Source organism: Rousettus aegyptiacus, unplaced genomic scaffold, assembly GCF_014176215.1.
Source record: "Rousettus aegyptiacus isolate mRouAeg1 unplaced genomic scaffold, mRouAeg1.p scaffold_m13_p_10, whole genome shotgun sequence".
Lineage (NCBI taxonomy): Eukaryota > Metazoa > Chordata > Mammalia > Chiroptera > Pteropodidae > Rousettus > Rousettus aegyptiacus.
This window is the reverse complement of record NW_023416285.1, coordinates 67,467,572-67,483,395: the sequence shown is the minus strand read 5'-3', so window position 1 is coordinate 67,483,395 and position 15,824 is coordinate 67,467,572. Positions and strand designations below refer to the sequence as shown.

The 15,824-nt window shown below is 34.1% G+C and overlaps 1 protein-coding gene across 1 annotated transcript in view; it reads left to right on the top strand.

Moving 5' to 3' along the window:
* The window catches only part of GABRB1 (gamma-aminobutyric acid type A receptor subunit beta1), a 368,322-nt gene that overhangs the window by 290,004 nt on the left and 62,494 nt on the right, over positions 1–15,824 (top strand). The window lies entirely within an intron of this gene.

The window sequence follows — 15,824 nt, the reverse complement described above, 5'->3', positions numbered from 1 at the left end:
TCACATGCATGGAATCCTAAACATATTTATTTAATAACTTCAGGATAGTCTCACTGCCAGTGAGTATGTAGAATTAGACGTTCTCTCTGTGGCTTTGAGAAGCTTATTTGATGTGTTCTTGCCCAATTACCTCAAGATAAAATGTGATTACAACAGTGACCCTCTGAGTGAAGAGCATTTACACCTCCATCCTCATGGTCTGACCTATGGCTCAAGTAGTTGGAGAACTGTCTAATACTGGAGCAGAAAATGTTTCCACTGTAGTCCCATGGAGTCTCAGCCCTGCAGTATAATGTTCTCTCTTAGCCACAGCCCTTTATGTCAATGGACCACTCTGGGCTAGGTCTCATGGTGATGTGTATACACACAATGAGTACAAAGCTTAGGCTCAGGGGTAGTAGAAATGCTTCAATGCTTTGGAAATTACTTTTATTGAATCTATCAATCTCCATTATAATTTATGTTTGACCAATTATGAACGTGAGCCTAGAGAATAATACACACACACACACACACACACACACACACACATATACATATACATATACATACATGAAATACTTTCGTACATTTTCATTTCAGTCCCACAACAACCTATTGGAAAAGTAAGATAGTTGTCATGACTCCCATCATGCTAATGGAGTCACCAAGCCCAAGAGAAGTTAAATGAATTTGCCAAATATACAGGGTTTAAAAGTAGCTGAACCCAAACTAAATTATAGGCAATATCTGTTTAAAATCTGTTCTCTTCACTATAGGAAATACCTATCAAACCAGCTTTTTCCAAGGAAAAAGATAAGACACTCTGGAAAACTTTATTGACTCTCTTAGGTCTGAAAGGTTTTTGCAAATGCTGAAGAGCAACAGTTTGTTAAATATTATTTAAATGGCTTTTTAAAAATCTTATTGTTTTCCCTCAAAGTGCTAACTATAACTCAGTTTATAGAAATTCATTTAGTCAAAACTTAGCATTCTCAAATTTAACATTTAAGATTCTGTTGCCAGTCAAGTTTCTTTAAGGTAAACAGAAGGGCCACTCAATATATTCAAGATATTAAAGTCTTTAATATAGAAAACTAAGAGCATACAAAGACTGGAAATGCTAATGAGCAGAGGTTTCTTTAACCAATCTCTGCCATTTCATTGTTCATGCTCAAGGATTTCTAGGAAGTTCTCACCAATTACCTCTGTCTCTATAGTAAGGTAGAGGTACTCAACGAGCTCCCCAGTAAGTAGCTGTCCATATCTCTGGCAGCAATTGCCTCCAGAAAATAATGGCCTTTCCTCCTGCATCTTCTAAATCTGATACTAATGCCTCTCTTTGGAAAACTCTAACCTGGAAAAGGAGATTCTGTTTCTAGCTTCGCTTAAATGATACATAGAGTGGTGATGCCAAGTTGACAATAAGCAATCTAACACAGGCATGTCACAGTAATCTCAGAATTTCATGTCTCATTATTTATAAGTTTTCTGAAGTACAACCTGAAATCCTATGCCCTAACTGGCATAGTAAAAGAGCAAACCACACAGCCAGGGAGGATACCTCGTCATTCATCCAGCTTCCCTTCCATGCATTCAACAAACATTTGATACAATTTTTTATGTGCAATGAAAGAAAAAAAAAAACAGACATGAACCCAGTCTTTGTGGAACATATATCTTAATAGGGCTTTTTCCTTAACTTTATTGAATTTGTATTTGGGGGTGAATTTATGTTGTTGGGTCATTCACAAATTTGGGAAATATCTAGAGGCTAATATTACAACTTTGCAGAATCATCCAGTTCAGTCAAAAGAATGACCCAAAATATCCACTGAGTCATCAGATGTCATTTCTTGATTCATAGCATGCTCTCAGGAAATTATCACAATAATCTATAATAGTATAACACTTTGTACTTATTCTCTAACATTGTCTTGTTTTGCCATCACAAAACATCTTACAGATATTGGTAAATATTTTTTCTCTTTTCATTAATAAAAAACAAAGACACGGAAAGGGACAATAAGTTATTTATCTACATTAGTTACCAATGTTGGACTTGAAAATAGGTTTTATATTTTATCTCTCAACTTATGGTTCTTCTATAGTATCCCATTACCTCTTTTGTACTAAAAGAACTGGGATCAGCACTGCGATGTGTGAAATTTTATAATTAAAAAATCCTTGGCCTTCTAAGTTATTTTTATTACCCACTCGTAATTATTTTTCTAGCTTAAATTCTTAACTGAAGAGTCTGAAAGTGTCCTCTTCTTTGTTTAATGGAAAAAAATAGCAAATTTCCCTTGGACAGAGCCCTTCTTTTCATCCCCTGCATATTCTGCAATAAATAGGTCACCTGGTCACACTCATATCTATGATTAGTTTATTAAGTCATATCTGTCCCAAAATATCTGCATCTGGCAAAAATCCTCTTAGGAAACATAAGCACTTATGACAAAATCTTAGAACCAGATAGGACACTGAAGTTTATTTAGGCCAATTCTCACACATAGAGAAGAGGGGAGTGAAATCCTGAGTCTCAATGACACTGAGGTCAAAATCACACAGCTAGTTACTTAAAAGCAGACTTGTGTGCAGGAGTCTGGTTTAAAGGTCAGTAAACTGCTACACTGCCAGTATGTGGAGGATAGAAGAAAAATTTTAGACTATTTTTTGGCTTAAAACCAAGTTGTAGAGATATAAAACAATGAAAGAAAAACACAATGCAGGAAATAATTGCTAAATAATGGTCCGTAAACTATAATTGCTATAATTCACTGAAGAAATAGATCAAGAATTTATTTTTAATCTCCACTTCATTCTACAAAAGATGTGAGGCACCTCACAAAAATACTTTCAGTGCAAAAGGTTTAAAGTAGGCAGATATGATAACCAGAGCAAAGGGAAACTATGAGCAGAAAAATTATAAAGCCATACCTACTATCAGGGGTGAACTACACAGTTGAAAGTAGTGGACCACAGATTTATCACTAAGTTTTCTAATGGCCAAGGCAAAGTAAACACAATTAATTTGTAAGATTCAAATTTTCCAAAAGACAAAACCTAATTTACTATTCAGTAGTATTTCCCCAGTAGGTATTCGGAAAGAGAGCACTGAGTTTTCTCCAGTTCTTTCTTACACTATCCATCGGTGTGGTCTACTGGCATAATACCAAAGTGCAATTCAGTAAAGCAACTCTATTTAACCCAAAATGATGTTGCTGTAGGATCCAGCAACCTTGCGTTCTGGCTTGATTCAAAGGCCTCATTCAGAGAAATGGACCAATTACCTTACCCTCAAGCATTTCTTCTAAAATATTAATTATGGCAATATAGAAAGCAAGAAGTTCAACATTGTAATATCTGGGCAGTGTCTATGGTGCAGATAATCTGTCATGCTGGTTGATGGCTGCTCCATGAGATTGGAGAATCCACCAAGCATACGTGAGAGTCGTTAAGGGCATCTGTGAAGATACAGGAGCCTAATTGTCACGTCTAATGCTTTTGTACAGAGCCAGATAAGATCAAAATCAAACCCACCCAACTCAAAAAAAAAAAAAAAAAAAACACAACTCTTTCTGTTTTGAGAATAAAACAGAACTGAGATCAGGGTTAGAGAATTCAGGAATGGCTTCGATAGAGATGGGACTTGAACTTGGACAAAGAGTAAAGGTGAGGAAATTTTAGACTACAAGAAAATCACATGATCACATAAGGGGGTGGTTGCAGATAGGAGATGAATGAGTTTCCCATTGAAATTTGTGACTTTAAAATACAACAACAATGGAACAAATTTAAACACAAAGCTTGATTCTTTTAAGGAAATATTGCCAGTAAAAAGTTCTTTAATTTAATATGACAGTACTAGTTTAATAGAATTTTGAGCCGATGAATTCTGTATTTGTTTTGATGACCTTTGCTAATTTGTTGAATGCTGTGAAAATCTCCTACAGACTTTCTAACAGTTCCAAAGCTAAAAATAATGACCTCACTGAAGATTCTGTCAGCTAATCTAATGCAAAGAATGACTGACAATGACTGATGGGCTCTGATTCCTCAATAAAGCTCAGAAATTTGAAGCTTTTATGTCACATATATACCAGAAAATAATGTCTACACTTACTAGGGAGCATACATAGGGTCAGAGGGAGCAATAAGAAGTATTGGTTATTATAAATAAATATTGTAATTGCATTAATATGTAGTTGTAGACCATGTGCCAAGTATTGTGTTTCATATACAATACATATTTCATATTATCCTCATAACATCTCTATGAAGGAAGAATTAACACTAGCTTCTAGATGTGGTAATAAAGGCTCAGCAACTTTAAGTAATTTGTTTAAAAATACACAGCTAGTTAATTCCAAAGACTCTGAATGCAGATCTTTCTGACTCAAAAGATACATAATATAGATTCTCTACATAATATAGATTCTCAGCTCTTTAGAAACTGTTGCTTTAGATTATGTTACTAAAGCACTTTGGTTGACAGTATAAAGCACAATAAAGAAAATCAATTCCTAGGAGAAAAATCATGGAATTTGAAGATTAACTGATAACCTGTGGGATTATTAACCCAATCTTCTAATTTTGGTTATGAAATAGCAAAAAGGGGTATTCTAGAAAAATATAGCTGGTTAAAGGAGAATCATACCATACCATCCAGTTCACAGACCCATGCATCTCAACACTGCCTCCTGCTGTTTGCTCCAAGGCAATCAACAATTAGTTGAGGATGAGAAAAGAACAGACTGGGTGTAAAAGGAAACCTAAACTTTTACCATATTCTTTAGGGTGCCACCCTGGTATGATATGGTTCGAATACTAAAAGCTAGTATTCTGAGGACCAAGAAAATATTAAATAGTGATTGTTTATCATTTTAAAAGGGAAAACATCAAAGAATATATAACTAAGTTAAAATCAAACTTATTGATATGTTTCAGGCCACCAAGGATTTGAGTTCAGCAATTAACAAGAGCAAAACTGCTAAGGTTCATGGCTGGACTGAAAATTTCTTGAAATCTTAAGAGTCGGTGGGGTATCTCCAGCCTGTCACTGCCACTAAACATTCTGATGAGTAAAACTATCTGGATTATGCTATTTTTCAGTACCTAGTGAAACATTTATTGACATTGTTATAATTTACATCTGATCTTACCAAAATATGTGACTTCCTCTCTTTTCTGAACAATCGAATATCTTCTCTTAGAAACAAATATTTTCTAGAATTGGAATCAAATAATCAGAAATGTTTGGTTAATTACTTCATTAAGCCACTCTGTAGCTAGATAACTGGCGAACCAAAGTAGAGAGATCCCAACGACCCCTAACAGTTTCCAGGCTGGGGACGGTGACAGGCATTTATCAAAGACTTACACCAATAAAGGTAAACATTGAAAAAATAAAGTAATGATATTTATATATGCTTCAAATTTTAAATTTCTATGTGTTTTAAATTTTAAACAGTATATGAAGTTTATATATGAATTTAATTAAACATCTCAATTTTGTAAAAAAAAAACGGGGGGTGTAAATATTGCTATGAAGTAGTCTATTAAAGGGTAAATTAGAAGGATTGGATTTATGGAAGTCAAGAGAGTTGCCTTGAGAATATATCTATTGTTTAAAGATCTAAAAGATGTATAAGGCATTAATTAGGCAATGAGAATAAACATTCCAGACAGAGCAGACATTAAATTCAAGACTTATGGCAAGAGTGATCTTGGCAAACGAGGGAAGAAAAGACCATTGTGTGAGTTGAAGCTAGAAATGTTGGTATAGGACTTACTTGGCATGATCTTGTAGGAGTTTTGTCTTTATCCTAAGAACACTGCATCACTGGAGAATTTTTAAACTGAAGAAAGGAGGACTCACGTGATAAGATTTTTATGTTTGAAAAAATCATTCTCTAGCTGTAGTGTAGAGAATAAATTGATGCGGGCAGAGAAAGCAAATAAACCATTTTGTTAAAAAATATCAGAATGGACCAGGATGAGAGGATGCTAGCCAGGACTGGGATAAAAGTGGAAAAAAGCAGATAAATGCAAGGGAGAGTTAGAACTTAAAAACAGTTGGGATTTGGTGAAGAATTCAGTATGAATGGGAAAGATGGAGGAATGAAGAATGACTCCTACTATTTCTAGGGTATTTTGCTTGTATTAGTGGATGATCAAGGATGCCATTTGCCAAAAATAGAAAAAAATGTAAATGTTTTAGGTTCTGAATGGGGGACAAGGAAGAAATTACAGTTTAATTTTAGATGTATGATACAGATATGGAGCACAGAGAGAGGTCTGCCCTAATGATATAAATTTGTGAATCATCTGAATAGTTTTATGACAATTATATAAGGATCAGTGAATTTCCCTGAGGGGTTAATGTAGAGTAAGAAATGAAGAAGGTTTAAGAGGCCTGAGGAACTCTAATAGTTAATGATTGAGTTGAATACCATGAGAATGGAAAAGAGACAGAAAGGAATAGCCAGAGAAATAAGAAGAAAACCATAGAGTGCGCCACTACGAAGGCCAAAGAAAGAAAGTAAACTTTGAGTTCAACAAATCTGACCTGAAAAAATATGTGTAGGTTTTTTTCATTGGAAGGATTACATAGCCTTTTAATCAAGTTCAAAATGCAAAAATCCTCAATAAAATATTAGCAAACCAAACTCAGTAATACATTAAAAATATATGCCATGATCAAGTTGGATTTATTCCTGGAATGCAAGGTTGGTTCAATATCCACAAATCAATTACTGTGATACACCACATTAACAAATCAAAACATAAAAATCATATGATCGTATCAATAGATGCAGAAAAGGCATTTGACAAAATTCAGCATCCATTTATGATAAAAACTCTCATCAAAGTGGGAATAGAGGGAACATAACTCAATATAATAAAGGTCACATATGGCAAACATACAGCTGACATCACACCCAATGGGGAAAGGCTAAAAGCATTTTCCTTAAGATCAGGAACAAGACAAGAATGCCCACTTTCAACACTCCTCTTCAACATTGTACTGGAAGTCTTAACCACAGCAATAAGACAAGAAAGAGAAATAAAAGGCACCCAGATTGAAAAAGGAGTAAAACTCTCATTTGATGATGACATGATACTATATAGCGAGAATTCTAAAGATTTCACCAAAAAAAAAAAAAAACTGTTAGAATTGATCAATGAATTCAGTAAAGTGGCAGTTTACAAAATAAATATTCAGAAGTCAATGGCATTTTTATACACTAATGATGAACTTTGAGAAAGGGAAATTAAGAAAACAATTCTATTTACAATCGCATCGAAAACTATAAAATACTTGGGAAACAAATTGACCAAGAAGGTAGAAGATCTGTTTTCAGAAAATTATAAGTCATTGGATAAATAAATTGAAGAAGATAGAAATAAATGGAAGCATATCTCCTGTTCATGGGTAGAAAAAATCAACATTGTTAAAATGGTCATGCTACTCAAAGCAATCTATAGATTCAGTGCAATCCTTATCAAAATACCAATGGCATTTTTCAGAGAGCTAGAAGAAATAATCCTAAAATTTATATGGAGCCATAAAAAACCTCAAATGGCCATGGCAATCTTGAGAAAGAAGAACAAATTTAAAGATATCACCCTACCTGATATCAAACTATACTACAAGGCTCCAGTAATCAAAACAACATGGTACTGACATAAAAACAGATATATTGATCAATGGAACAGAATAGAGAGCCCAGAAATAAATCCACACCTATACACTCATTTAATATATGATAAAGGAGGTAAGAATATACAATGGAGTAAAGATAGTATCTTCGATAAATAGTGTTGGGAAAATTGGACAGATACATGCCAAAAAAAAAAAAAAAAAAAAGAGAGAGAAGCTAGACCATCTTCTTACACTGTATACAAGAATAGACTTAAAATGGATTAAAGACTTAAATTTAAGACCCAAAACCATAAAACTTTTAGAAGAAAACATAGGCAGTAAACTCTCTGATATTACTAATAGGAATTTCTTTTCAGATATATTTCCTAGGGCAAGGGAAACACAGGACAAAATAAACAAGTGGAACTATATCAAACTAAAAAGTTTTTGTACAGCAAAGGAAACCATCAATGACATAAAAAGACAATCTACTGTTTGGGAGAAGATATTCACTTATGATACATCTGATAAAGGGTTAATATCCAAAATTTATAAAGAACTTATACAACTCAACAGCAAAATACCCCACAAATGACTCAATTTAAAAATGGGCAGAAGACCTAAACAGATACTTCTCTAAAGAGGAAATACAGATGGCTAATAGACATATAAAAAGATGCTCAAGGTCACTAATCTTCAGAGATATGCAAATTATTTTTTTTCACAATGAGATATCACCTGACATATGTGAGAATGGGTATCATCAATAAAAGAACAACTGTTGAGAAGGATGCAGAGAAAAGAGAATCCTCATATATTGTTGATGGGATTGCAAATTGGTACAGCTGCTACGGAAAACAGTATGGAGGTTCCTCAAAAAATTTAATCTTTTGTCCCAGCAATCGCACTTCTGGGTATTTATCCAAAAAAAACCAAAACAATAATTCATAAAGACCTATGCACTCCAATATTCATGGCAGCACAATTTACAATAGCCAAGATATGGAAGCAACCTAAATGTCCATCAACAGATGATTATAGATAAAGAAATTATCTAATATTAAGTAATATTCTATTGTGTGTGTATATACACACACACACACACATATATACACTATTCAGTAATATTCTATTGTGTGTGTGTGTATATATATATACACACATATATATACACACAATAGAATATTACTTAGCCATTAAAAAAAATGAAATCCTACCATTTGCAACAATATGAATGGACCTAGAGGTTATTATGCTGAGTGAAATAAGTCAGACAGGAAAAGATAAATACCATATGATTTAACTTACGTGTGGAATCTAAGGAACAAAAAGAACAAGCTAATCAAAAACAGACCCACAAATATAGTGGACAATTTGGTGACAGACAGAGGGGAGGGGGTTGGGGGACTGATAGAATGAGGTGAAGGATCAAAGAAGTACAAATTAGTAGTTGATAGTTGGACACGAGAATGGGGAGCATGGCACAGGGAATGCAGTTAGCAGTAATATGATGGCTAAGCAGAGGGCAAGAGGATGGAGGGAGCAACTGGGGAAATCATTTTATGAACAATATAGATGTTTAATCAATGTACTGTATACTTGAAACTAACTCAAGTAAATATTTATTTTTAAAAATGAAATAGAGGATTTTGAATCACAGCTCTTATACTAATTCTCAAACCTTAGGCAGTTCAGTCTTCATGATATATTTCTCTAATCAAAATTATAAAAATGTCAGCTTATTTTTATACACATTCAAGCGAACTTGTGTGCACGCACCTTGTAGCCCTCTCACATGTAGTAGTCTTTGCTTCTGTTAGCTGTTTATCAACGTTAGAAATAGTTTCTGACTTTGTGTTTATGAAAATGTTAAGGATGGAATATAACAATCTATACTTTTCAATATACTTTTATAATATGCTTTTATTTTTTTCATAGAGTATAAGAAGTTTTTTGCATAATGACTGCAATTTGTTTTATAGGTCTCAGTTATATTAATGCTTGGAAAAAATTTATTACTTGAAACCAGTTCTTATTTTCTCATTATTTAAAATATTTTCCTCTTGGGCTTACATTATAGATGTATATAATGAGATTTTAAGATATTCATTAATTAATATATATCCCAATCTATTAAAGACTGGACTTTCAATATACATTTCTTTAAGTAATTTAAATATATGTGTATGATTTTAATATATCTAGTCTTAATTTATACGAAAATAACAAGATTTACTGGCCAGCTTCTCTATAGCATAGTAGAAAAGGCATGATATAAGAATCAAATATCTCTAGGGTTGATCCCAGTTTTGCTATTAGGTCTGGCCATCATTATGATGCCCTGTGCCTCATTTGCTTCATCTGTGAAGTAAGGACAATAATACTTATCTCATAAGGTTGCTGTAAGAAAATATCTACCACATATAAGTATTTAATAAGTGTTAATGTCTTCTTAACATCACAATAACCAGGATAATAGCCTCCAGAAAGAGCAAAAATTTCCACCTGAAATTGTAACATAATTTTACTGTGTTGTAAGCTGTTAACTAGCATATATGCCATCCAGAAAAATAATAATATGTTTTTCAATATATTCAGAGTGCTATGAACCCTAATGACATTGATAATAAATCAACTCTGGGTTTATGGTCACCTCATAGCCATTGAGGTGAAACATTTTATGATTTGGTCAATGTGAACGATTCACTTCATTATAATTTGAGAGAAGAAAGTGATATTTTTCCTGTACTAGTTTTCAGGAAAAGATACCCAACTGAGATATATCAGTAATGATATATCAAGTGAATGAATAAGTGAAATGGAATGAGACAAAAGTTCCTTCCCATATTTTAGAAAATTTATATAAATATTAAAGATTATGCTGATTTTGCAACCTTTGCAGCTCTGTGAAAACCAACGCCTGTCATTCATTAACTCAACAGATATGATGCCCTACCACAGAACTACCATATTAGTTGCCATGACAGTCAAAAACAGAATTATGTCTACAGTCTCTGCCCTAGTGCTAGGTGAGAAAATCGCGAACCAGATAATCATGAGATTGTTTCCAAAGCCAACCAAAAAAAGTAATCTTCCTCACCTGATTTTAAAAAATCTTTTCTGGTGGTTCATTTTCTTTCTAGTGTTTTTTAATTAAGCAAGGACTACTAAAAAGTATAAAAATGTAATAATGAATTTCATCAAGGCCCTTCCAATTCAGTGTTTTTTCTCATAGTGAGGTTAAGACACATTTTGAGAGAGTTCATGCTAAGTAATTCCTTTGACATTTCCATCACAAGGAAACACAAAACTTAATTATTGCTAACTTCTTTTTAAGGTGAATAAGATTAATCTTTAATATAAGTTAATGCTTTCGGAACTCTTCTTGATATAAATGCCTTGAATTTGTCTTCCAATATATAAAAAAATATTCCTTTTCCCACCTTGACAGGTGAAACAGTAGAGGAGAAAAGACACCATTTCCATCAGTTACCTTTCTTCCTTATAGTAATATGGGAATGATAATACCTACCCTGAAATATCACTGAAACTGGTACACGGTTGACATTCACTTTCTATTTTTATTTTTATCAGTAATACATGTACATGGTTTAAGAATTCAACAGTTTTTCAAAGCCTATTCTAAAACAGTAGTCCCTTGTCCCCTTACGCTTCTCATCTTCCTCCATTCCGATTAACCAGCATTAACTTATTTCAACTCTTTTAATTTGTTATTTATTTTCGCATTTCTAAATAATGTCACTGTACTGTTACTTCTTAATTTGTCAGGTTTATACATTATACCTTTTATCACACACTCCCACATCACACACGCACACACACACACATGCACACGCACATGCACACACACACATTTTTTCTCCTTCAGCTCCCTAATATTGATGTTTAATAATCAACCAGTATCCGCTAGTATTAAGACATTGAAAAAATTCTCTATAAATTGGAAAATAGTGACTTCTCTGAGGTTCCCAAGTGACACCTCTATTAGCTCAGCAATAGAACCCCCAGATATGATCCTTCCACAATCCAGCAATGAATACAGTAATGCCTGGCACAGCAAAATGCCCTCAGCATTACCCAGTGTGCAGTATGCCTTGGTTTATGGCCCATATTAGACCAGTTGGTAAATATTTAATATTTTTAATATGCTCTCCAGTTATACTGATATTTAATTTTCACATTATTACAACTCTGTGAAAATTGTTCACAGCTGAGCTCTTTGGTATACTATAACTAAATTCACTTTCCTGTATAATTTTGCCTCCTCCTCATTACAAAATTATCCTCAAGCTCTGTTCTAGGTGTATATCTTTTCTCAAACACACAGGTGATCTATCAAATTAATTTTTCTAGAACCATCACTCCCGGAATTCTGTTCTCTCACTCCCATTGGAACAAATTGCTCTCCAGGTCTGCCTGCACAACTGTCATCTTAGGACCTCCTTTTCCTTTGTCTTAGAGACTTTTTTGTCTGTTTTTTGTATGGGAGCCTCTGTTTCCTAAATTCCACATATCACCTTCCTGAATTTACATACTGTCCTGGTAGCTTCCTGAGAGTGGCTACAGGGAAGATAAAATTTTTAATACCTTGCATGTCTAACAATGCCTACATTTTTCCCTGACAATTGATTAAATTTTTATGTATAAAGACTCCCATGTAAGAAGTTAGTTAATTCCTCTCTCATTTTCGAAGGCAAGATTCCAGTGTCTTCTAGCTTCTGAAATTGCTATTAAGAAAACCAATGCTGTTCTGATTTTTGAATCTCTATACGTAGTTTTTTTTGTAGCATTTTAAAATATTCCATTTGCTCCCTAATATTCTAAATTTTATAATGATGAGGCTTATTGTGAACCTTTTTTATCATGTTAAGTACCAGATAGAACTTTCATTCTGGAAACACTAGAATGTCATGTAATTGCAATCATAAATATCTTATTTAATCCATTAGGGCTGCTATAACAAAATACCATAGGCTGAGTAACTAAAAAACAAAAATTTATTTCTCACAGTTCTGGAGGCTAGGAAGTCCAAAATCATGGTGCTAGCAGATTTAGTGTCTTGTGAGGGCTCGCTTCCTGGTTCATGGATAGCTATCTTGCTGTGTTTGCACGTGGTAGAAGGGGCAAAGAATCTTGTCCCTTCATGTCTCTTTATAGCTTGATAGCTCATTTCTTTTTAACATTAATTAATATTGCATTTATGAATATGCCACAGACTGTCTATTTATCTATCAAAGGACATCTTGGTTACTTCAGTGTTTTGGCAATAATGAATAAAGCTGCTATAAAAATTCATGTACAGGTTTTTATGTAGACATAAGTTTTCGACTCATTTTGGTAAGTATTAAGGAGCACAACTTCTGGGTAGCATGGTAAGTATACTTAGTTCTTTAAGAAACTGCCAGCTATCTTCAAAACTGGCTATAGCATTTGTATTCCCACTAACAATATCTTTGTTGTTTGTTGTTGCTGTCGGTGTTTTGGGTTTTAGGTGTTTACTGGTATCTCGCTACTGTTTTAATTTATAGTTTTCTAATGACATGTGATGTTGAGCATCTTTTCATATACCAATTTGCCATCTGAGAATCTTCTTTGGTGAGGTGTCTGTGCAGATCTTTCACTCATTTTTTTTTATTGAGTTGTTTGTTTTCTTAGAGTTGAATGTTAAGAGATTTTTGTATATTTTAGACACCAGTCCTTTATCAGAAACATGTTTTGCACCACTTTGTTTTTAAATTATTTTAATAGGTCTGCATTTACATAATTAAAAAGTAAAAACAAAATTAGAAAGTAAATATTGAGAAATCTCATCCCCCCACACACTTCCTTCTAAATTCATTCATCACTTCATGATTTTTATTAGTTCCTTATTTATTCTTCTGGGTTTCTTTATGCAAATACAAAATATTTGGCTTCTGTGCCCAATTTCAATATGTAGAAGGAGTTTTCCCCCACCAACAAGCAATTTTCCAAACACCAGCTGAGTGTCTAAGACTTCAACTCAACTCTGACACTATCTACCCAAAGACAGCATCAAATTCCACAGATAAAGGGGCTCAATCCCACAAGACCGTCCTCTACTTCAGAGGTCAGTCACAAGCCCAGACTGATACCTGTGCTTCTGACAAATTGACTACAAATTGTAAGTTCCAATGACACCCTCCAACTCAGTTTGCCAATTGCAAGCCCCAGTTGTTACCTGCACCTCTCACAACCCCCTCCTTGGGTTCAATAAATTTACTAAAACAGCTCACAGAACTCAGAAAATCATTATGCTTTCTAGAGCATTGGTTTACTATAAAAACATATAACGCAGAAAAAGTCAGATGGAAGAAATACATAGGGCGAGATATAAGAAAAGGACAAAGTTTCCATGCCCTTTCCAGGCAACCTGCTCTTCTTGAATTTCCATTTGTTCACCAACCTAGAAGCTCTCCAAACCCAGTCTGTTTGTGTTAATGGAGGCTTCATTATATAGGCGTGATTGATTACATCATTGGTGATTGATTCAACCTCTAGCTCTTCTCCCCAACCTGGATATCAGAGATGGAACTGAAAGCTCTAATCCTCCATTCATGGTTGGTTCTCTTGGCAACCAACCCCCATCCTTAAGTGCTTTCCAAAAGCCATCTCATTAACATAAACTCAATTGTGGTGGAAAAGAGTTGTGTTATGCATAACAAAATATCCATTTCACCTTAATGGTTCTGAAGCAATTTCGGAAACTGAGGACAAGAGACTAAATATAATGACAAAAGATGCTCCCATTGCAAATATATATTTTTATTATAAATTATAATATCACACTAAAATATAATTATATGTTTTTATTTTTCCCATTTTTTTTTTTTAACAAAAGTGGTGTTCCATATACATCATTTTGCACCTGGAATTTTCTCTTAATATGTTCTGGGTATTTCATCATATTTTATCATAGACTTAGTCTCCATTTTTTTTTTGGACAGTGCATCATGTTCCACTGTGTGGATGTACCATAATTAAGAAACTCCCTGTTGTTGGACACTTGTCACCCTGATTTTCAAAAGTACCTGGCACTCCCAATTGCCAAGATTTTCTGAGGCTCCATAATGAAAATTAAGTGTTTCTTAGCTTTCTCCCATTGTCAGCTTAGGTTCTGATTTTCTTAATTGTGCTAGAACAGTTTCCACTTGTCCATCTGCTTATGAGCATCCAGAGTTTCTTTGGTTAAGCACTTACTAGCACAGCAGTATCATCTTTAAACTCAAGAAGCACTTGCTTGGGTGTCTAGATGTCTTTGAATGAATTCACTCTCACCATGTATACTTCTACTGTACTTTCCAGCCTCTGATTGCATTCCTTCAGAATGAAGATTCAGTTTTCACAAGTGAGAATAATCTTAGAAAGAATTAAAGGTTGGGAGTAGAATTGTTTACTTTTTCAGAGACTAAAAGAGAAAAACAATATGGTCTGAAGATTTCCTGGGGTTATTAAGCAAGGCAATACATTTCTTTTTACGGCTCTGCTTTCCTATCTGTGGCTATAACTATTAAAAAAACATTTCTGTCCCTGGATTTCAACTCAGTAGGCCTAATTACTGTTTTCCTAATTTATAGAAATTGTTAACACCATTCATGCAGATACATCAAGGGCCCTGAGGGAGCAGTGCTTCTGCTGTATGCTTAAATCGATCTAGTCATTTAGTTCATCAACAGTGTGAGTCACAAAATGGACTTGTCCCAAGTGGCTTTAGAGCAGCAGTTGAGTGTGGACCCTGCAGTTCCTTAAAATTTTGGTCTCTAAACAGGTTTTTTCAAGGAGCGAATTTTAGGCAAAGATTTTTTTTTAATGACCATGGCAATCAGGAACTGACTCAGTCTTGTCTGTCATGCCCTCTCTTGCTGCGTTTGTACTAAGGACAAAGGAGAAATGAGAAAGTGCTATGTTTAGTAGTTAGAAAGTACTTGTCCTAGGTAAGACAGCCTTTGTACTACTTAAGTGATGAGGGTGCTGGTATAATTTGCCAGAGGAGAATGGGCTATAAACCTTAATAAAAATACTTTGGGAGGTGTTGATCTAGTTGTTGTTTATTTAATTGGTTCTTTTATCTAGGAAGATCCCGTTATGTAATGTTCATTAATGATGTCACCCTAAAAAAAAAATTAAAAGAATTGACACCTATTTGTTGTTTTTCTTT